This window comes from Protomyctophum parallelum (assembly GCF_964188405.1).
Source record: "Protomyctophum parallelum genome assembly, chromosome: 14".
In the NCBI taxonomy this organism is placed as follows: Eukaryota; Metazoa; Chordata; class Actinopteri; order Myctophiformes; family Myctophidae; genus Protomyctophum; species Protomyctophum parallelum.
Window position 1 is genome coordinate 29,561,314 of NC_139709.1, and position 21,714 is coordinate 29,583,027.

Sequence of the window (21,714 nt, forward strand, 5' to 3'; positions counted from 1 at the left end):
GCCATAGAGAATGCATTGGGCGTTTAAGTTAAATAACTCATAAACTACAAAACATAAAAATAAAAATAAGTTCCAGCATGTGTCTCCACAGTATGCTGAATAATAAAAAGTGTGAATGGAGTTTCTAGGTGAAAGTGACTTTTGACGTGCCTATAGAGCTGCCATTGAGCCCCATGTTAAATATCTCAAATTTGAAAGCACTATATTTCTAAAACTATGAAACATTTCAAAGATTCCTTTTCAGGCAAACATGTCCACCGTAAGATGAACCTAAGTAGGCTAGAATGGGGCTGCTAGGTGTAAGTATGTAGGACTAGTAGCATGCCAAAGTTTGTGCTATTGCCATAGAGAATGCATTGGGCGTTTAAGTTAAATAACTCATAAACTACAAAACATAAAAATAAAAAAAAGTTCCAGCATGTGTCTCCACAGTAATCTGAATAATAAAAAGTGTGAATGGAGTTTCTAGGTGAAAGTGACTTTTGACGTGCCTATAGAGCTGCCATTGAGCCCCATGTTAAATGTCTCAAATTTGAAAGCTCTATATTTCTAAAACTATGAAACATTTCAAAGATTCCATTTCAGGCAAACATGTCCACCGTAAGATGAACCTAAGTAGGCTAGAATGGGGTTGCTAGGTGTAAGTATGTAGGACTAGTAGCATGCCAAAGTTTGTGCTATTGCCATAGAGAATGCATTGGGCGTTTAAGTTAAATAACTCATAAACTACAAAACATAAAAAAAAAAAAAAGTTCCAGCATGTGTCTCCACAGTAAGCTGAATAATAAAAAGTGTGAATGGAGTTTCTAGGTGAAAGTGACTTTTGACGTGCCTATAGAGCTGCCATTGAGCCCCATGTTAAATGTCTCAAATTTGAAAGCACTATATTTCTAAAACTATGAAACATTTCAAAGATTCCTTTTCAGGCAAACATGTCCACCGTAAGATGAACCTAAGTAGGCTAGAATGGGGCTGCTAGGTGTAAGTATGTAGGACTAGTAGCATGCCAAAGTTTGTGCTATTGCCATAGAGAATGCATTGTGTTGCGGAGGATGAGAGGAATGCTCTCATCCTCCGCAACACCCATTCTCATACACCGCTATACACCGCGAGGATATGGGCTATAGCCCATATCGTATGGCATACTATACTGTAGCACGCCGTTTTTCATCATTTTTGAGGTTTTGGAAAAAATGAAAAAATGAAAAAAACGATGGGTTATAGCCCATTGTTTTTTTAAATTTTTGAAAAAAAAAATATCCTCGTTTTTCATCATTTTGGACCATGGGCTATTGCCCATATCGTACGGCATACTATAGCACGCCGTTTTTCATCATTTTTGAGGATTTGAAAAAAATAATTAAATTTAAAAAACGATGGGTTATAGCCCATCGTTTTTTGATTTTTTTATTATTTTTTTAATCCTCGTTTTTCATCATATTGGACCATGGGCTATAGCCCATATCGTACGGCATACTATAGCACGCCGTTTTTCATCATTTTTGAGGATTTGAAAAAAATGAAAAAGACGATGGGTTTTAGCCCATCGTTTTTTGAATTTTGATTTTTTTTTTTTATCCTCGTTTTTCTATATTTCTAAAACTATGAAACATTTCAAAGATTCCTTTTCAGGCAAACATGTCCACCGTAAGATGAACCTAAGTAGGCTAGAATGGGGTTGCTAGGTGTAAGTATGTAGGACTAGTAGCATGCCAAATTCTGTGCTATTGCCATAGAGAATGCATTGGGCGTTTAACACATTGATTGCTAACTTTTGAAATTCTACTCAGGATTGCTTCTGCTAAGCGATTAACATTGGACTTTTTAACTTTTTAGGGGCCCACAGCGAGGGGCCTCTTATAGCACATCGCACATTGCATAAATCAAAAGGAAGCCAAACTAGTCCACTTCAATTTAAAAAAAAAATATGATTCTACCATCTTCCATTCTGGAGATATTGACCTTTTTCTAAAACCTGCTTTTCACTGCACGCTGCTCTTTTGAAAAAACAGCAGAGATATGGAAGGTTGAAGTTGACAGACATTGACAGACAGATATAAAAATGAACACAAATAATATCATATACATACTACACACTGAATGAAAGCCCTGAATGTCTACTTTTAGGAGGAAAACAAATACACATGGTCCCATGTATAGTTTGTCAGTAATTGGCTGTTGAATGCAGCTTGCGCCCACCAGAGAGGATTTCAGAAAATGCATGGACCTGAAGAACCATTATTCACAAAATAAGGCCTATAGCGACATGTACATACTATATACCGTATGAAACAGAAGACTCTCTGCTTTCATAAGAAAAATACTTCTACTGTAATAATAATACAAATCACACCCCTGTGAAGTGAGCAGTGCAATGTTGCACAACATTGCACTGCTCACTTCACATGGGTGTGATTTTTATTATTATTACAGTAGAAGTATTTTTCTTATGAAAGCAGAGAGTCTTCTGTTTCATACGGTATATAGTATGTACATGTCGCTATAGGCCTTATTTTGTGAATAATGGTTCTTCAGGTCCATGCATTTTCTGAAATCCTCAGAGTATTTTAGACAAGACAAGGAACTGACAACTAAATATTCACAAAATAAGGCCTATACATACTATATACCGTATGAAACAGAAGACTCTCTGCTTTCATAAGAAAAATACTTCTACTGTAATAATAATGAAAATCACACCCCTGTGAAGTGAGCAGTGCAATGTTGCACTGCTCACTTCACAACATTGCACTGCTCACTTCACATGGGTGTGATTTTTATTATTATTACAGTATTAGTTTTTTTCTTATGAAAGCAGAGAGTCTTCTGTTTCATACGGTATATAGTATGTACATGTCGCTATATGCCTTATTTTGTGAATAATAGTTCTATAGGTCCATGCTTTCTCTAATCAGACCAGTGTGTGTCCAGTGGAAACCTCGTATGAATCTGATCTCAGGTCAGAATGGGCTAAAGTTCTCTCTGAAAAAGAGAATTTTATAAATGAAATGGATTCAATAGTCTAGTATTGACAAACAGTATATGGGATATGTGTATTTTATTTGTTTTCCTCCTAAAATTAGACATTTAGGGCTTTCATTCAGTGTGTAGTATGTATATGATAATTTATTTATGTTTATATCTGCCTGTCATGATAACGTCATGATGATGATGATTCTATGCACATATGTGATCATTGTCTCAGTAAACAAAATCAACAGATCGTTTGATAGCATAACAGTGACTTGAGAGGTTGACATGTCTGGACATGAACCACAGGAGCGACTCAACTCGCAGTGGGGGGGGGGGTTCCACGACATGTCTGGACATGAACCACAGGAGCGATAAGCGTAGCCCGGCTGGCTGTGATTTCGACAAAATGACAGACAACACGATGGCTTCCGCAGCTTAGGATTGTATTAGTTATCCATTACAAACGGGTCGATTACGTCCCAGACGCCTTATCACTGCAATTGGCTGGCGAAGGCGCTATGGCGATTATGGTGATCAACTGCCGAGAATCTTTTTTCCGAGAATGAGAGTAGCATTGCAAACTGCAAAACGATCGATCGCAACTCGCAGTGTGGGGGGGGTTCCACGGTGTGATATCTGCTAGCCTAGTACACTGCTTCTTTGTCCAAACATGGCTGACGCGACGGCGAAAAAAAGACAGTTGGTCAGATGTATACTGCTTCTCCTATGGCGGTCCTTCGAGAATACGTCATTCGTTTCGCGTATACCTGTCCGTGTGCGTGAAATGGCGATCGACCGTTGGAGATTATTCTTGGTTTATATACGGGTTTATATTTCCGAGAATGAGGCGGCAGACCGGTGAGTTGTCGTTGGAAAGAATTAGAGAGGGCTGTGTCGAGTGGATCTGTGTGAATGAGTGGGGGGGGGGGAGAAACTGTAATGCGATGGAGAGATGCCTCGGGAGAAACCATGTAGAAACAGGAGGGGAAGGGTAATCGAGTGTATTCACAAATTTCACACACACTAGAAAATGGGTAGCTCCATTTTAGATCCCCTGATCTGCGTTGGTCTATGCCGTGTGCAGGACGGCGATGCCGCCTCCCCAGTACGTCGTAATGGATACGGCATGCCTGGAATGTGGTTAGACCAGGCCTCTTTTCAGGAGGTGGGGGGCTTTAAACTCCCGGATCTCACAGCGGATCTTTCTGGAGATGATCAGTGTTACATTATGTGTTGTCCGGGCGTCAGAGAAGTTGATGTACAGTATACAGTAAAAACACCAATAAAACGCTTTAGAGCGTGATGCGCAGACGGCGCTCGAGATTAATAAAACGCTTTAGAGCGTTTTGCGCAATCGATGAGTTAAGTTAAATAACTCATAAACTACAAAACATAAAAATAAAAAAAAGTTCCAGCATGTGTCTCCACAGTAAGCTGAATAATAAAAAGTGTGAATGGAGTTTCTAGGTGAAAGTGACTTTTGACGTGCCTATAGAGCTGCCATTGAGCCCCATGTTAAATGTCTCAAATTTGAAAGCACTATATTTCTAAAACTATGAAACATTTCAAAGATTCCTTTTCAGGCAAACATGTCCACCGTAAGATGAACCTAAGTAGGCTAGAATGGGGTTGCTAGGTGTAAGTATGTAGGACTAGTAGCATGCCAAATTTTGTGCTATTGCCATAGAGAATGCATTGGGCGTTTAAGTTAAATAACTCATAAACTACAAAACATAAAAATAAAAAAAAGTTCCAGCATGTGTCTCCACAGTAAGCTGAATAATAAAAAGTGTGAATGGAGTTTCTAGGTGAAAGTGACTTTTGACGTGCCTATAGAGCTGCCATTGAGCCCCATGTTAAATGTCTCAAATTTGAAAGCACTATATTTCTAAAACTATGAAACATTTCAAAGATTCCTTTTCAGGCAAACATGTCCACCGTAAGATGAACCTAAGTAGGCTAGAATGGGGCTGCTAGGTGTAAGTATGTAGGACTAGTAGCATGCCAAAGTTTGTGCTATTGCCATAGAGAATGCATTGGGCGTTTAAGTTAAATAACTCATAAACTACAAAACATAAAAATAAAAAAAAGTTCCAGCATGTGTCTCCACAGTAATCTGAATAATAAAAAGTGTGAATGGAGTTTCTAGGTGAAAGTGACTTTTGACGTGCCTATAGAGCTGCCATTGAGCCCCATGTTAAATGTCTCAAATTTGAAAGCTCTATATTTCTAAAACTATGAAACATTTCAAAGATTCCTTTTCAGGCAAACATGTCCACCGTAAGATGAACCTAAGTAGGCTAGAATGGGGTTGCTAGGTGTAAGTATGTAGGACTAGTAGCATGCCAAAGTTTGTGCTATTGCCATAGAGAATGCATTGGGCGTTTAAGTTAAATAACTCATAAACTACAAAACATAAAAATAAAAAAAAGTTCCAGCATGTGTCTCCACAGTAAGCTGAATAATAAAAAGTGTGAATGGAGTTTCTAGGTGAAAGTGACTTTTGACGTGCCTATAGAGCTGCCATTGAGCCCCATGTTAAATGTCTCAAATTTGAAAGCACTATATTTCTAAAACTATGAAACATTTCAAAGATTCCTTTTCAGGCAAACATGTCCACCGTAAGATGAACCTAAGTAGGCTAGAATGGGGCTGCTAGGTGTAAGTATGTAGGACTAGTAGCATGCCAAAGTTTGTGCTATTGCCATAGAGAATGCATTGTGTTGCGGAGGATGAGAGGAATGCTCTCATCCTCCGCAACACCCATTCTCATACACCGCTATACACCGCGAGGATATGGGCTATAGCCCATATCGTATGGCATACTATACTGTAGCACGCCGTTTTTCATCATTTTTTAGGTTTTGGAAAAAATGAAAAAATGAAAAAAACCATGGGTTATAGCCCATTGTTTTTTTAAATTTTTGAAAAAAATAATATCCTCGTTTTTCATCATTTTGGACCATGGGCTATTGCCCATATCGTACGGCATACTATAGCACGCCGTTTTTCATCATTTTTGAGGATTTGAAAAAAATAATTAAATTTAAAAAACGATGGGTTATAGCCCATCGTTTTTTGATTTTTTTATAATTTTTTTAATCCTCGTTTTTCATCATATTGGACCATGGGCTATAGCCCATATCGTACGGCATACTATAGCACGCCGTTTTTCATCATTTTTGAGGATTTGAAAAAAATGAAAAAGACGATGGGTTATAGCCCATCGTTTTTTGAATTTTGATTTTTTTTTTTTTATCCTCGTTTTTCTATATTTCTAAAACTATGAAACATTTCAAAGATTCCTTTTCAGGCAAACATGTCCACCGTAAGATGAACCTAAGTAGGCTAGAATGGGGTTGCTAGGTGTAAGTATGTAGGACTAGTAGCATGCCAAATTCTGTGCTATTGCCATAGAGAATGCATTGGGCGTTTAAGTTAAATAACTCATAAACTACAAAACATAAAAATAAAAAAAAGTTCCAGCATGTGTCTCCACAGTAAGCTGAATAATAAAAAGTGTGAATGGAGTTTCTAGGTGAAAGTGACTTTTGACGTGCCTATAGAGCTGCCATTGAGCCCCATGTTAAATGTCTCAAATTTGAAAGCACTATATTTCTAAAACTATGAAACATTTCAAAGATTCCTTTTCAGGCAAACATGTCCACCGTAAGATGAACCTAAGTAGGCTAGAATGGGGTTGCTAGGTGTAAGTATGTAGGACTAGTAGCATGCCAAATTTTGTGCTATTGCCATAGAGAATGCATTGGGCGTTTAAGTTAAATAACTCATAAACTACAAAACATAAAAATAAAAAAAAGTTCCAGCATGTGTCTCCACAGTAAGCTGAATAATAAAAAGTGTGAATGGAGTTTCTAGGTGAAAGTGACTTTTGACGTGCCTATAGAGCTGCCATTGAGCCCCATGTTAAATGTCTCAAATTTGAAAGCTCTATATTTCTAAAACTATGAAACATTTCAAAGATTCCTTTTCAGGCAAACATGTCCACCGTAAGATGAACCTAAGTAGGCTAGAATGGGGTTGCTAGGTGTAAGTATGTAGGACTAGTAGCATGCCAAATTTTGTGCTATTGCCATAGAGAATGCATTGGGCGTTTAAGTTAAATAACTCATAAACTACAAAACATAAAAATAAAAAAAAGTTCCAGCATGTGTCTCCACAGTAAGCTGAATAATAAAAAGTGTGAATGGAGTTTCTAGGTGAAAGTGACTTTTGACGTGCCTATAGAGCTGCCATTGAGCCCCATGTTAAATGTCTCAAATTTGAAAGCACTATATTTCTAAAACTATGAAACATTTCAAAGATTCCTTTTCAGGCAAACATGTCCACCGTAAGATGAACCTAAGTAGGCTAGAATGGGGTTGCTAGGTGTAAGTATGTAGGACTAGTAGCATGCCAAATTTTGTGCTATTGCCATAGAGAATGCATTGGGCGTTTAAGTTAAATAACTCATAAACTACAAAACATAAAAATAAAAAAAAGTTCCAGCATGTGTCTCCACAGTAAGCTGAATAATAAAAAGTGTGAATGGAGTTTCTAGGTGAAAGTGACTTTTGACGTGCCTATAGAGCTGCCATTGAGCCCCATGTTAAATGTCTCAAATTTGAAAGCACTATATTTCTAAAACTATGAAACATTTCAAAGATTCCTTTTCAGGCAAACATGTCCACCGTAAGATGAACCTAAGTAGGCTAGAATGGGGTTGCTAGGTGTAAGTATGTAGGACTAGCAGCATGCCAAATTTTGTGCTATTGCCATAGAGAATGCATTGGGCGTTTAAGTTAAATAACTCATAAACTACAAAACATAAAAATAAAAAAAAGTTCCAGCATGTGTCTCCACAGTAAGCTGAATAATAAAAAGTGTGAATGGAGTTTCTAGGTGAAAGTGACTTTTGACGTGCCTATAGAGCTGCCATTGAGCCCCATGTTAAATGTCTCAAATTTGAAAGCACTATATTTCTAAAACTATGAAACATTTCAAAGATTCCTTTTCAGGCAAACATGTCCACCGTAAGATGAACCTAAGTAGGCTAGAATGGGGTTGCTAGGTGTAAGTATGTAGGACTAGTAGCATGCCAAATTTTGTGCTATTGCCATAGAGAATGCATTGGGCGTTTAAGTTAAATAACTCATAAACTACAAAACATAAAAATAAAAAAAAGTTCCAGCATGTGTCTCCACAGTAAGCTGAATAATAAAAAGTGTGAATGGAGTTTCTAGGTGAAAGTGACTTTTGACGTGCCTATAGAGCTGCCATTGAGCCCCATGTTAAATGTCTCAAATTTGAAAGCACTATATTTCTAAAACTATGAAACATTTCAAAGATTCCTTTTCAGGCAAACATGTCCACCGTAAGATGAACCTAAGTAGGCTAGAATGGGGCTGCTAGGTGTAAGTATGTAGGACTAGTAGCATGCCAAAGTTTGTGCTATTGCCATAGAGAATGCATTGTGTTGCGGAGGATGAGAGGAATGCTCTCATCCTCCGCAACACCCATTCTCATACACCGCTATACACCGCGAGGATATGGGCTATAGCCCATATCGTATGGCATACTATACTGTAGCACGCCGTTTTTCATCATTTTTTAGGTTTTGGAAAAAATGAAAAAATGAAAAAAACCATGGGTTATAGCCCATTGTTTTTTTAAATTTTTGAAAAAAATAATATCCTCGTTTTTCATCATTTTGGACCATGGGCTATTGCCCATATCGTACGGCATACTATAGCACGCCGTTTTTCATCATTTTTGAGGATTTGAAAAAAATAATTAAATTTAAAAAACGATGGGTTATAGCCCATCGTTTTTTGATTTTTTTATTATTTTTTTAATCCTCGTTTTTCATCATATTGGACCATGGGCTATAGCCCATATCGTACGGCATACTATAGCACGCCGTTTTTCATCATTTTTGAGGATTTGAAAAAAATGAAAAAGACGATGGGTTATAGCCCATCGTTTTTTGAATTTTGATTTTTTTTTTTTTATCCTCGTTTTTCTATATTTCTAAAACTATGAAACATTTCAAAGATTCCTTTTCAGGCAAACATGTCCACCGTAAGATGAACCTAAGTAGGCTAGAATGGGGTTGCTAGGTGTAAGTATGTAGGACTAGTAGCATGCCAAATTCTGTGCTATTGCCATAGAGAATGCATTGGGCGTTTAAGTTAAATAACTCATAAACTACAAAACATAAAAATAAAAAAAAGTTCCAGCATGTGTCTCCACAGTAAGCTGAATAATAAAAAGTGTGAATGGAGTTTCTAGGTGAAAGTGACTTTTGACGTGCCTATAGAGCTGCCATTGAGCCCCATGTTAAATGTCTCAAATTTGAAAGCACTATATTTCTAAAACTATGAAACATTTCAAAGATTCCTTTTCAGGCAAACATGTCCACCGTAAGATGAACCTAAGTAGGCTAGAATGGGGTTGCTAGGTGTAAGTATGTAGGACTAGTAGCATGCCAAATTTTGTGCTATTGCCATAGAGAATGCATTGGGCGTTTAAGTTAAATAACTCATAAACTACAAAACATAAAAATAAAAAAAAGTTCCAGCATGTGTCTCCACAGTAAGCTGAATAATAAAAAGTGTGAATGGAGTTTCTAGGTGAAAGTGACTTTTGACGTGCCTATAGAGCTGCCATTGAGCCCCATGTTAAATGTCTCAAATTTGAAAGCACTATATTTCTAAAACTATGAAACATTTCAAAGATTCCTTTTCAGGCAAACATGTCCACCGTAAGATGAACCTAAGTAGGCTAGAATGGGGTTGCTAGGTGTAAGTATGTAGGACTAGTAGCATGCCAAATTTTGTGCTATTGCCATAGAGAATGCATTGGGCGTTTAAGTTAAATAACTCATAAACTACAAAACATAAAAATAAAAAAAAGTTCCAGCATGTGTCTCCACAGTAAGCTGAATAATAAAAAGTGTGAATGGAGTTTCTAGGTGAAAGTGACTTTTGACGTGCCTATAGAGCTGCCATTGAGCCCCATGTTAAATGTCTCAAATTTGAAAGCACTATATTTCTAAAACTATGAAACATTTCAAAGATTCCTTTTCAGGCAAACATGTCCACCGTAAGATGAACCTAAGTAGGCTAGAATGGGGTTGCTAGGTGTAAGTATGTAGGACTAGCAGCATGCCAAATTTTGTGCTATTGCCATAGAGAATGCATTGGGCGTTTAAGTTAAATAACTCATAAACTACAAAACATAAAAATAAAAAAAAGTTCCAGCATGTGTCTCCACAGTAAGCTGAATAATAAAAAGTGTGAATGGAGTTTCTAGGTGAAAGTGACTTTTGACGTGCCTATAGAGCTGCCATTGAGCCCCATGTTAAATGTCTCAAATTTGAAAGCACTATATTTCTAAAACTATGAAACATTTCAAAGATTCCTTTTCAGGCAAACATGTCCACCGTAAGATGAACCTAAGTAGGCTAGAATGGGGTTGCTAGGTGTAAGTATGTAGGACTAGTAGCATGCCAAATTCTGTGCTATTGCCATAGAGAATGCATTGGGCGTTTAAGTTAAATAACTCATAAACTACAAAACATAAAAATAAAAAAAAGTTCCAGCATGTGTCTCCACAGTAAGCTGAATAATAAAAAGTGTGAATGGAGTTTCTAGGTGAAAGTGACTTTTGACGTGCCTATAGAGCTGCCATTGAGCCCCATGTTAAATGTCTCAAATTTGAAAGCACTATATTTCTAAAACTATGAAACATTTCAAAGATTCCTTTTCAGGCAAACATGTCCACCGTAAGATGAACCTAAGTAGGCTAGAATGGGGTTGCTAGGTGTAAGTATGTAGGACTAGTAGCATGCCAAATTTTGTGCTATTGCCATAGAGAATGCATTGGGCGTTTAAGTTAAATAACTCATAAACTACAAAACATAAAAATAAAAAAAAGTTCCAGCATGTGTCTCCACAGTAAGCTGAATAATAAAAAGTGTGAATGGAGTTTCTAGGTGAAAGTGACTTTTGACGTGCCTATAGAGCTGCCATTGAGCCCCATGTTAAATGTCTCAAATTTGAAAGCACTATATTTCTAAAACTATGAAACATTTCAAAGATTCCTTTTCAGGCAAACATGTCCACCGTAAGATGAACCTAAGTAGGCTAGAATGGGGTTGCTAGGTGTAAGTATGTAGGACTAGTAGCATGCCAAATTTTGTGCTATTGCCATAGAGAATGCATTGGGCGTTTAAGTTAAATAACTCATAAACTACAAAACATAAAAATAAAAAAAAGTTCCAGCATGTGTCTCCACAGTAAGCTGAATAATAAAAAGTGTGAATGGAGTTTCTAGGTGAAAGTGACTTTTGACGTGCCTATAGAGCTGCCATTGAGCCCCATGTTAAATGTCTCAAATTTGAAAGCACTATATTTCTAAAACTATGAAACATTTCAAAGATTCCTTTTCAGGCAAACATGTCCACCGTAAGATGAACCTAAGTAGGCTAGAATGGGGTTGCTAGGTGTAAGTATGTAGGACTAGCAGCATGCCAAATTTTGTGCTATTGCCATAGAGAATGCATTGGGCGTTTAAGTTAAATAACTCATAAACTACAAAACATAAAAATAAAAAAAAGTTCCAGCATGTGTCTCCACAGTAAGCTGAATAATAAAAAGTGTGAATGGAGTTTCTAGGTGAAAGTGACTTTTGACGTGCCTATAGAGCTGCCATTGAGCCCCATGTTAAATGTCTCAAATTTGAAAGCACTATATTTCTAAAACTATGAAACATTTCAAAGATTCCTTTTCAGGCAAACATGTCCACCGTAAGATGAACCTAAGTAGGCTAGAATGGGGTTGCTAGGTGTAAGTATGTAGGACTAGTAGCATGCCAAATTTTGTGCTATTGCCATAGAGAATGCATTGGGCGTTTAAGTTAAATAACTCATAAACTACAAAACATAAAAATAAAAAAAAGTTCCAGCATGTGTCTCCACAGTAAGCTGAATAATAAAAAGTGTGAATGGAGTTTCTAGGTGAAAGTGACTTTTGACGTGCCTATAGAGCTGCCATTGAGCCCCATGTTAAATGTCTCAAATTTGAAAGCACTATATTTCTAAAACTATGAAACATTTCAAAGATTCCTTTTCAGGCAAACATGTCCACCGTAAGATGAACCTAAGTAGGCTAGAATGGGGCTGCTAGGTGTAAGTATGTAGGACTAGTAGCATGCCAAAGTTTGTGCTATTGCCATAGAGAATGCATTGTGTTGCGGAGGATGAGAGGAATGCTCTCATCCTCCGCAACACCCATTCTCATACACCGCTATACACCGCGAGGATATGGGCTATAGCCCATATCGTATGGCATACTATACTGTAGCACGCCGTTTTTCATCATTTTTTAGGTTTTGGAAAAAATGAAAAAATGAAAAAAACCATGGGTTATAGCCCATTGTTTTTTTAAATTTTTGAAAAAAATAATATCCTCGTTTTTCATCATTTTGGACCATGGGCTATTGCCCATATCGTACGGCATACTATAGCACGCCGTTTTTCATCATTTTTGAGGATTTGAAAAAAATAATTAAATTTAAAAAACGATGGGTTATAGCCCATCGTTTTTTGATTTTTTTATTATTTTTTTAATCCTCGTTTTTCATCATATTGGACCATGGGCTATAGCCCATATCGTACGGCATACTATAGCACGCCGTTTTTCATCATTTTTGAGGATTTGAAAAAAATGAAAAAGACGATGGGTTATAGCCCATCGTTTTTTGAATTTTTTTTTTTTTTTTTTTATCCTCGTTTTTCTATATTTCTAAAACTATGAAACATTTCAAAGATTCCTTTTCAGGCAAACATGTCCACCGTAAGATGAACCTAAGTAGGCTAGAATGGGGTTGCTAGGTGTAAGTATGTAGGACTAGTAGCATGCCAAATTCTGTGCTATTGCCATAGAGAATGCATTGGGCGTTTAAGTTAAATAACTCATAAACTACAAAACATAAAAATAAAAAAAAGTTCCAGCATGTGTCTCCACAGTAAGCTGAATAATAAAAAGTGTGAATGGAGTTTCTAGGTGAAAGTGACTTTTGACGTGCCTATAGAGCTGCCATTGAGCCCCATGTTAAATGTCTCAAATTTGAAAGCACTATATTTCTAAAACTATGAAACATTTCAAAGATTCCTTTTCAGGCAAACATGTCCACCGTAAGATGAACCTAAGTAGGCTAGAATGGGGTTGCTAGGTGTAAGTATGTAGGACTAGTAGCATGCCAAATTTTGTGCTATTGCCATAGAGAATGCATTGGGCGTTTAAGTTAAATAACTCATAAACTACAAAACATAAAAATAAAAAAAAGTTCCAGCATGTGTCTCCACAGTAAGCTGAATAATAAAAAGTGTGAATGGAGTTTCTAGGTGAAAGTGACTTTTGACGTGCCTATAGAGCTGCCATTGAGCCCCATGTTAAATGTCTCAAATTTGAAAGCACTATATTTCTAAAACTATGAAACATTTCAAAGATTCCTTTTCAGGCAAACATGTCCACCGTAAGATGAACCTAAGTAGGCTAGAATGGGGTTGCTAGGTGTAAGTATGTAGGACTAGTAGCATGCCAAATTTTGTGCTATTGCCATAGAGAATGCATTGGGCGTTTAAGTTAAATAACTCATAAACTACAAAACATAAAAATAAAAAAAAGTTCCAGCATGTGTCTCCACAGTAAGCTGAATAATAAAAAGTGTGAATGGAGTTTCTAGGTGAAAGTGACTTTTGACGTGCCTATAGAGCTGCCATTGAGCCCCATGTTAAATGTCTCAAATTTGAAAGCACTATATTTCTAAAACTATGAAACATTTCAAAGATTCCTTTTCAGGCAAACATGTCCACCGTAAGATGAACCTAAGTAGGCTAGAATGGGGTTGCTAGGTGTAAGTATGTAGGACTAGCAGCATGCCAAATTTTGTGCTATTGCCATAGAGAATGCATTGGGCGTTTAAGTTAAATAACTCATAAACTACAAAACATAAAAATAAAAAAAAGTTCCAGCATGTGTCTCCACAGTAAGCTGAATAATAAAAAGTGTGAATGGAGTTTCTAGGTGAAAGTGACTTTTGACGTGCCTATAGAGCTGCCATTGAGCCCCATGTTAAATGTCTCAAATTTGAAAGCACTATATTTCTAAAACTATGAAACATTTCAAAGATTCCTTTTCAGGCAAACATGTCCACCGTAAGATGAACCTAAGTAGGCTAGAATGGGGTTGCTAGGTGTAAGTATGTAGGACTAGTAGCATGCCAAATTTTGTGCTATTGCCATAGAGAATGCATTGGGCGTTTAAGTTAAATAACTCATAAACTACAAAACATAAAAATAAAAAAAAGTTCCAGCATGTGTCTCCACAGTAAGCTGAATAATAAAAAGTGTGAATGGAGTTTCTAGGTGAAAGTGACTTTTGACGTGCCTATAGAGCTGCCATTGAGCCCCATGTTAAATGTCTCAAATTTGAAAGCACTATATTTCTAAAACTATGAAACATTTCAAAGATTCCTTTTCAGGCAAACATGTCCACCGTAAGATGAACCTAAGTAGGCTAGAATGGGGCTGCTAGGTGTAAGTATGTAGGACTAGTAGCATGCCAAAGTTTGTGCTATTGCCATAGAGAATGCATTGTGTTGCGGAGGATGAGAGGAATGCTCTCATCCTCCGCAACACCCATTCTCATACACCGCTATACACCGCGAGGATATGGGCTATAGCCCATATCGTATGGCATACTATACTGTAGCACGCCGTTTTTCATCATTTTTTAGGTTTTGGAAAAAATGAAAAAATGAAAAAAACCATGGGTTATAGCCCATTGTTTTTTTAAATTTTTGAAAAAAATAATATCCTCGTTTTTCATCATTTTGGACCATGGGCTATTGCCCATATCGTACGGCATACTATAGCACGCCGTTTTTCATCATTTTTGAGGATTTGAAAAAAATAATTAAATTTAAAAAACGATGGGTTATAGCCCATCGTTTTTTGATTTTTTTATTATTTTTTTAATCCTCGTTTTTCATCATATTGGACCATGGGCTATAGCCCATATCGTACGGCATACTATAGCACGCCGTTTTTCATCATTTTTGAGGATTTGAAAAAAATGAAAAAGACGATGGGTTATAGCCCATCGTTTTTTGAATTTTGATTTTTTTTTTTTTATCCTCGTTTTTCTATATTTCTAAAACTATGAAACATTTCAAAGATTCCTTTTCAGGCAAACATGTCCACCGTAAGATGAACCTAAGTAGGCTAGAATGGGGTTGCTAGGTGTAAGTATGTAGGACTAGTAGCATGCCAAATTCTGTGCTATTGCCATAGAGAATGCATTGGGCGTTTAAGTTAAATAACTCATAAACTACAAAACATAAAAATAAAAAAAAGTTCCAGCATGTGTCTCCACAGTAAGCTGAATAATAAAAAGTGTGAATGGAGTTTCTAGGTGAAAGTGACTTTTGACGTGCCTATAGAGCTGCCATTGAGCCCCATGTTAAATGTCTCAAATTTGAAAGCACTATATTTCTAAAACTATGAAACATTTCAAAGATTCCTTTTCAGGCAAACATGTCCACCGTAAGATGAACCTAAGTAGGCTAGAATGGGGTTGCTAGGTGTAAGTATGTAGGACTAGTAGCATGCCAAATTTTGTGCTATTGCCATAGAGAATGCATTGGGCGTTTAAGTTAAATAACTCATAAACTACAAAACATAAAAATAAAAAAAAGTTCCAGCATGTGTCTCCACAGTAAGCTGAATAATAAAAAGTGTGAATGGAGTTTCTAGGTGAAAGTGACTTTTGACGTGCCTATAGAGCTGCCATTGAGCCCCATGTTAAATGTCTCAAATTTGAAAGCACTATATTTCTAAAACTATGAAACATTTCAAAGATTCCTTTTCAGGCAAACATGTCCACCGTAAGATGAACCTAAGTAGGCTAGAATGGGGTTGCTAGGTGTAAGTATGTAGGACTAGTAGCATGCCAAATTTTGTGCTATTGCCATAGAGAATGCATTGGGCGTTTAAGTTAAATAACTCATAAACTACAAAACATAAAAATAAAAAAAAGTTCCAGCATGTGTCTCCACAGTAAGCTGAATAATAAAAAGTGTGAATGGAGTTTCTAGGTGAAAGTGACTTTTGACGTGCCTATAGAGCTGCCATTGAGCCCCATGTTAAATGTCTCAAATTTGAAAGCACTATATTTCTAAAACTATGAAACATTTCAAAGATTCCTTTTCAGGCAAACATGTCCACCGTAAGATGAACCTAAGTAGGCTAGAATGGGGTTGCTAGGTGTAAGTATGTAGGACTAGTAGCATGCCAAATTTTGTGCTATTGCCATAGAGAATGCATTGGGCGTTTAAGTTAAATAACTCATAAACTACAAAACATAAAAATAAAAAAAAGTTCCAGCATGTGTCTCCACAGTAAGCTGAATAATAAAAAGTGTGAATGGAGTTTCTAGGTGAAAGTGACTTTTGACGTGCCTATAGAGCTGCCATTGAGCCCCATGTTAAATGTCTCAAATTTGAAAGCACTATATTTCTAAAACTATGAAACATTTCAAAGATTCCTTTTCAGGCAAACATGTCCACCGTAAGATGAACCTAAGTAGGCTAGAATGGGGTTGCTAGGTGTAAGTATGTAGGACTAGTAGCATGCCAAATTTTGTGCTATTGCCATAGAGAATGCATTGGGCGTTTAAGTTAAATAACTCATAAACTACAAAACATAAAAATAAAAAAAAGTTCCAGCATGTGTCTCCACAGTAAGCTGAATAATAAAAAGTGTGAATGGAGTTTCTAGGTGAAAGTGACTTTTGACGTGCCTATAGAGCTGCCATTGAGCCCCATGTTAAATGTCTCAAATTTGAAAGCACTATATTTCTAAAACTATGAAACATTTCAAAGATTCCTTTTCAGGCAAACATGTCCACCGTAAGATGAACCTAAGTTGGCTAGAATGGGGTTGCTAGGTGTAAGTATGTAGGACTAGTAGCATGCCAAATTTTGTGCTATTGCCATAGAGAATGCATTGGGCGTTTAAGTTAAATAACTCATAAACTACAAAACATAAAAATAAAAAAAAGTTCCAGCATGTGTCTCCACAGTAAGCTGAATAATAAAAAGTGTGAATGGAGTTTCTAGGTGAAAGTGACTTTTGACGTGCCTATAGAGCTGCCATTGAGCCCCATGTTAAATGTCTCAAATTTGAAAGCACTATATTTCTAAAACTATGAAACATTTCAAAGATTCCTTTTCAGGCAAACATGTCCACCGTAAGATGAACCTAAGTAGGCTAGAATGGGGTTGCTAGGTGTAAGTATGTAGGACTAGTAGCATGCCAAATTTTGTGCTATTGCCATAGAGAATGCATTGGGCGTTTAAGTTAAATAACTCATAAACTACAAAACATAAAAATAAAAAAAAGTTCCAGCATGTGTCTCCACAGTAAGCTGAATAATAAAAAGTGTGAATGGAGTTTCTAGGTGAAAGTGACTTTTGACGTGCCTATAGAGCTGCCATTGAGCCCCATGTTAAATGTCTCAAATTTGAAAGCACTATATTTCTAAAACTATGAAACATTTCAAAGATTCCTTTTCAGGCAAACATGTCCACCGTAAGATGAACCTAAGTAGGCTAGAATGGGGTTGCTAGGTGTAAGTATGTAGGACTAGTAGCATGCCAAATTTTGTGCTATTGCCATAGAGAATGCATTGGGCGTTTAAGTTAAATAACTCATAAACTACAAAACATAAAAATAAAAAAAAGTTCCAGCATGTGTCTCCACAGTAAGCTGAATAATAAAAAGTGTGAATGGAGTTTCTAGGTGAAAGTGACTTTTGACGTGCCTATAGAGCTGCCATTGAGCCCCATGTTAAATGTCTCAAATTTGAAAGCACTATATTTCTAAAACTATGAAACATTTCAAAGATTCCTTTTCAGGCAAACATGTCCACCGTAAGATGAACCTAAGTAGGCTAGAATGGGGTTGCTAGGTGTAAGTATGTAGGACTAGTAGCATGCCAAATTTTGTGCTATTGCCATAGAGAATGCATTGGGCGTTTAAGTTAAATAACTCATAAACTACAAAACATAAAAATAAAAAAAAGTTCCAGCATGTGTCTCCACAGTAAGCTGAATAATAAAAAGTGTGAATGGAGTTTCTAGGTGAAAGTGACTTTTGACGTGCCTATAGAGCTGCCATTGAGCCCCATGTTAAATGTCTCAAATTTGAAAGCACTATATTTCTAAAACTATGAAACATTTCAAAGATTCCTTTTCAGGCAAACATGTCCACCGTAAGATGAACCTAAGTAGGCTAGAATGGGGTTGCTAGGTGTAAGTATGTAGGACTAGTAGCATGCCAAATTTTGTGCTATTGCCATAGAGAATGCATTGGGCGTTTAAGTTAAATAACTCATAAACTACTAAACATAAAAATAAAAAAAAGTTCCAGCATGTGTCTCCACAGTAAGCTGAATAATAAAAAGTGTGAATGGAGTTTCTAGGTGAAAGTGACTTTTGACGTGCCTATAGAGCTGCCATTGAGCCCCATGTTAAATGTCTCAAATTTGAAAGCACTATATTTCTAAAACTATGAAACATTTCAAAGATTCCTTTTCAGGCAAACATGTCCACCGTAAGATGAACCTAAGTAGGCTAGAATGGGGTTGCTAGGTGTAAGTATGTAGGACTAGTAGCATGCCAAATTTTGTGCTATTGCCATAGAGAATGCATTGGGCGTTTAAGTTAAATAACTCATAAACTACAAAACATAAAAATAAAAAAAAGTTCCAGCATGTGTCTCCACAGTAAGCTGAATAATAAAAAGTGTGAATGGAGTTTCTAGGTGAAAGTGACTTTTGACGTGCCTATAGAGCTGCCATTGAGCCCCATGTTAAATGTCTCAAATTTGAAAGCACTATATTTCTAAAACTATGAAACATTTCAAAGATTCCTTTTCAGGCAAACATGTCCACCGTAAGATGAACCTAAGTAGGCTAGAATGGGGTTGCTAGGTGTAAGTATGTAGGACTAGTAGCATGCCAAATTTTGTGCTATTGCCATAGAGAATGCATTGGGCGTTTAAGTTAAATAACTCATAAACTACAAAACATAAAAATAAAAAAAAGTTCCAGCATGTGTCTCCACAGTAAGCTGAATAATAAAAAGTGTGAATGGAGTTTCTAGGTGAAAGTGACTTTTGACGTGCCTATAGAGCTGCCATTGAGCCCCATGTTAAATGTCTCAAATTTGAAAGCACTATATTTCTAAAACTATGAAACATTTCAAAGATTCCTTTTCAGGCAAACATGTCCACCGTAAGATGAACCTAAGTAGGCTAGAATGGGGTTGCTAGGTGTAAGTATGTAGGACTAGTAGCATGCCAAAGTGTGTGCTATTGCCATTGAGAATGCATTGGGGATGAGTGTATAGCGGTGTATGAGAATGGGTGTTGCGGAGGACGAGACACAAAGTCTCATCCTCCGCAACACCCATTCTCATACACCGCTATACTTTTAAGTATGTTGCGGTAGAGAGAACGTCTGGCATGGGCTATAGCCCATATCGTACGGCATAATATAGCACGCCGTTTTTCATCATTTTTGAGGATTTGAAAAAAACGAAAAAAACAATGGGTTATAGCCCATCGTTTTTTGAAAAAAAGAATATCCTTTTTTTTCATCATTTTTGACCATGGGCTATAGCCCATATCGTACTGCATACTATAGCACGCCGTTTTTCATCATTTTTGAGGATTTGAAAAAAATGAAAAAAACTATGGGTTTATAGCCCATCGTTTTTTGAATTTTTGAATTTTTTTTTAATCCTCGTTTTTCATAATTTTGGACCATGGGCTATAGCCCATATCGTACGGCATACTATAGCACGCCGTTTTTCATCATTTTTGAGGATTTGAAAAAAATGAAAAAAACAATGGGTTATAGTCCATCGTTTTTTGAATTTTTGAAAAAAAGAATATCCTATTTTTTCATCATTTTTGACCATGGGCTATAGCCCATATCGTACGGCATATATATAGCACGCCGTTTTTCATCATTTTTGAGGATTTGGAAAAAATGAAAAAACGATGGGTTATAGCCCATCGTTTTTTGAATTTTTTTTTAATCCTCGTTTTTCATCATTTTTGACCATGGGCTATAGCCCATATCATACGGCATACTATAGCACGCCGTTTTTCATCATTTTTGAGGATTTGAAAAAAATGAAAAAATGAAAAAAACCATGGGTTATAGCCCATCGTTTTTTGAATTTTAGATTTTTTTTTTTATCCTCGTTTTTCATCATTTTTGACCATGGGCTATAGCCCATATCGTACGGCATACTATAGCACGCCGTTTTTCATCATTTTTGAGGATTTGAAAAAAATGAAAAAATGAAAAAACGATGGGTTATAGCCCATCGTTTTTTGAATTTTAGATTTTTTTTTAAATCCTCGTTTTTCATCATTTTTGACCATGGGCTATAGCCCATATCGTACTGCATACTATAGCACGCCGTTTTTCATCATTTTTGAGGATTTGAAAAAAATGAAAAAAACGATGGGTTTATAGCCCATCGTTTTTTGAATTTTTGAATTTTTTTTTAATCCTCGTTTTTCATAATTTTGGACCATGGGCTATAGCCCATATCGTACGGCATACTATAGCACGCCGTTTTTCATCATTTTTGAGGATTTGAAAAAAATGAAAAAAACAATGGGTTATAGTCCATCGTTTTTTGAATTTTTGAAAAAAAGAATATCCTATTTTTTCATCATTTTTGACCATGGGCTATAGCCCATATCGTACGGCATATATATAGCACGCCGTTTTTCATCATTTTTGAGGATTTGGAAAAAATGAAAAAACGATGGGTTATAGCCCATCGTTTTTTGAATTTTTGATTTTTTTTTTAATCCTCGTTTTTCATCATTTTTGACCATGGGCTATAGCCCATATCATACGGCATACTATAGCACGCCGTTTTTCATCATTTTTGAGGATTTGAAAAAAATGAAAAAATGAAAAAAACCATGGGTTATAGCCCATCGTTTTTTGAATTTTAGATTTTTTTTTTATCCTCGTTTTTCATCATTTTTGACCATGGGCTATAGCCCATATCGTACGGCATACTATAGCACGCCGTTTTTCATCATTTTTGAGGATTTGAAAAAAATGAAAAAATGAAAAAACGATGGGTTATAGCCCATCGTTTTTTGAATTTTTGATTTTTTTTTTTATCCTCGTTTTTCATCATTTTTGACCATGGGCTATAGCCCATATCATACGGCATACTATAGCACGCCGTTTTTCATCATTTTTGAGGATTTGAAAAAAATGAAAAAATCAAAAAACGATGGGTTATAGCCCATCGTTTTTAGAATTTAGAATTTCTTTTTTAATCCTCATATTTCATCATTTTTGACCATGGGCTATAGCCCATATCGTACGGCATACTATAGCACGCCGTTTTTCATCATTTTTGAGGATTTGAAAAAAATGAAAAAAACAATGGGTTATAGCCCATCGTTTTTTGAATTTTTGAAAAAAAGAATATCCTCGTTTTTCATCATTTTTGACCATGGGCTATAGCCCATATCGTACGGCATACTATAGCTAAAATGAAAAAATGAAAAGAAACGATCGCCCATCGTTTTTTGAATTTTTGATGTATCAAAAATTAAGAATCAAGACCACC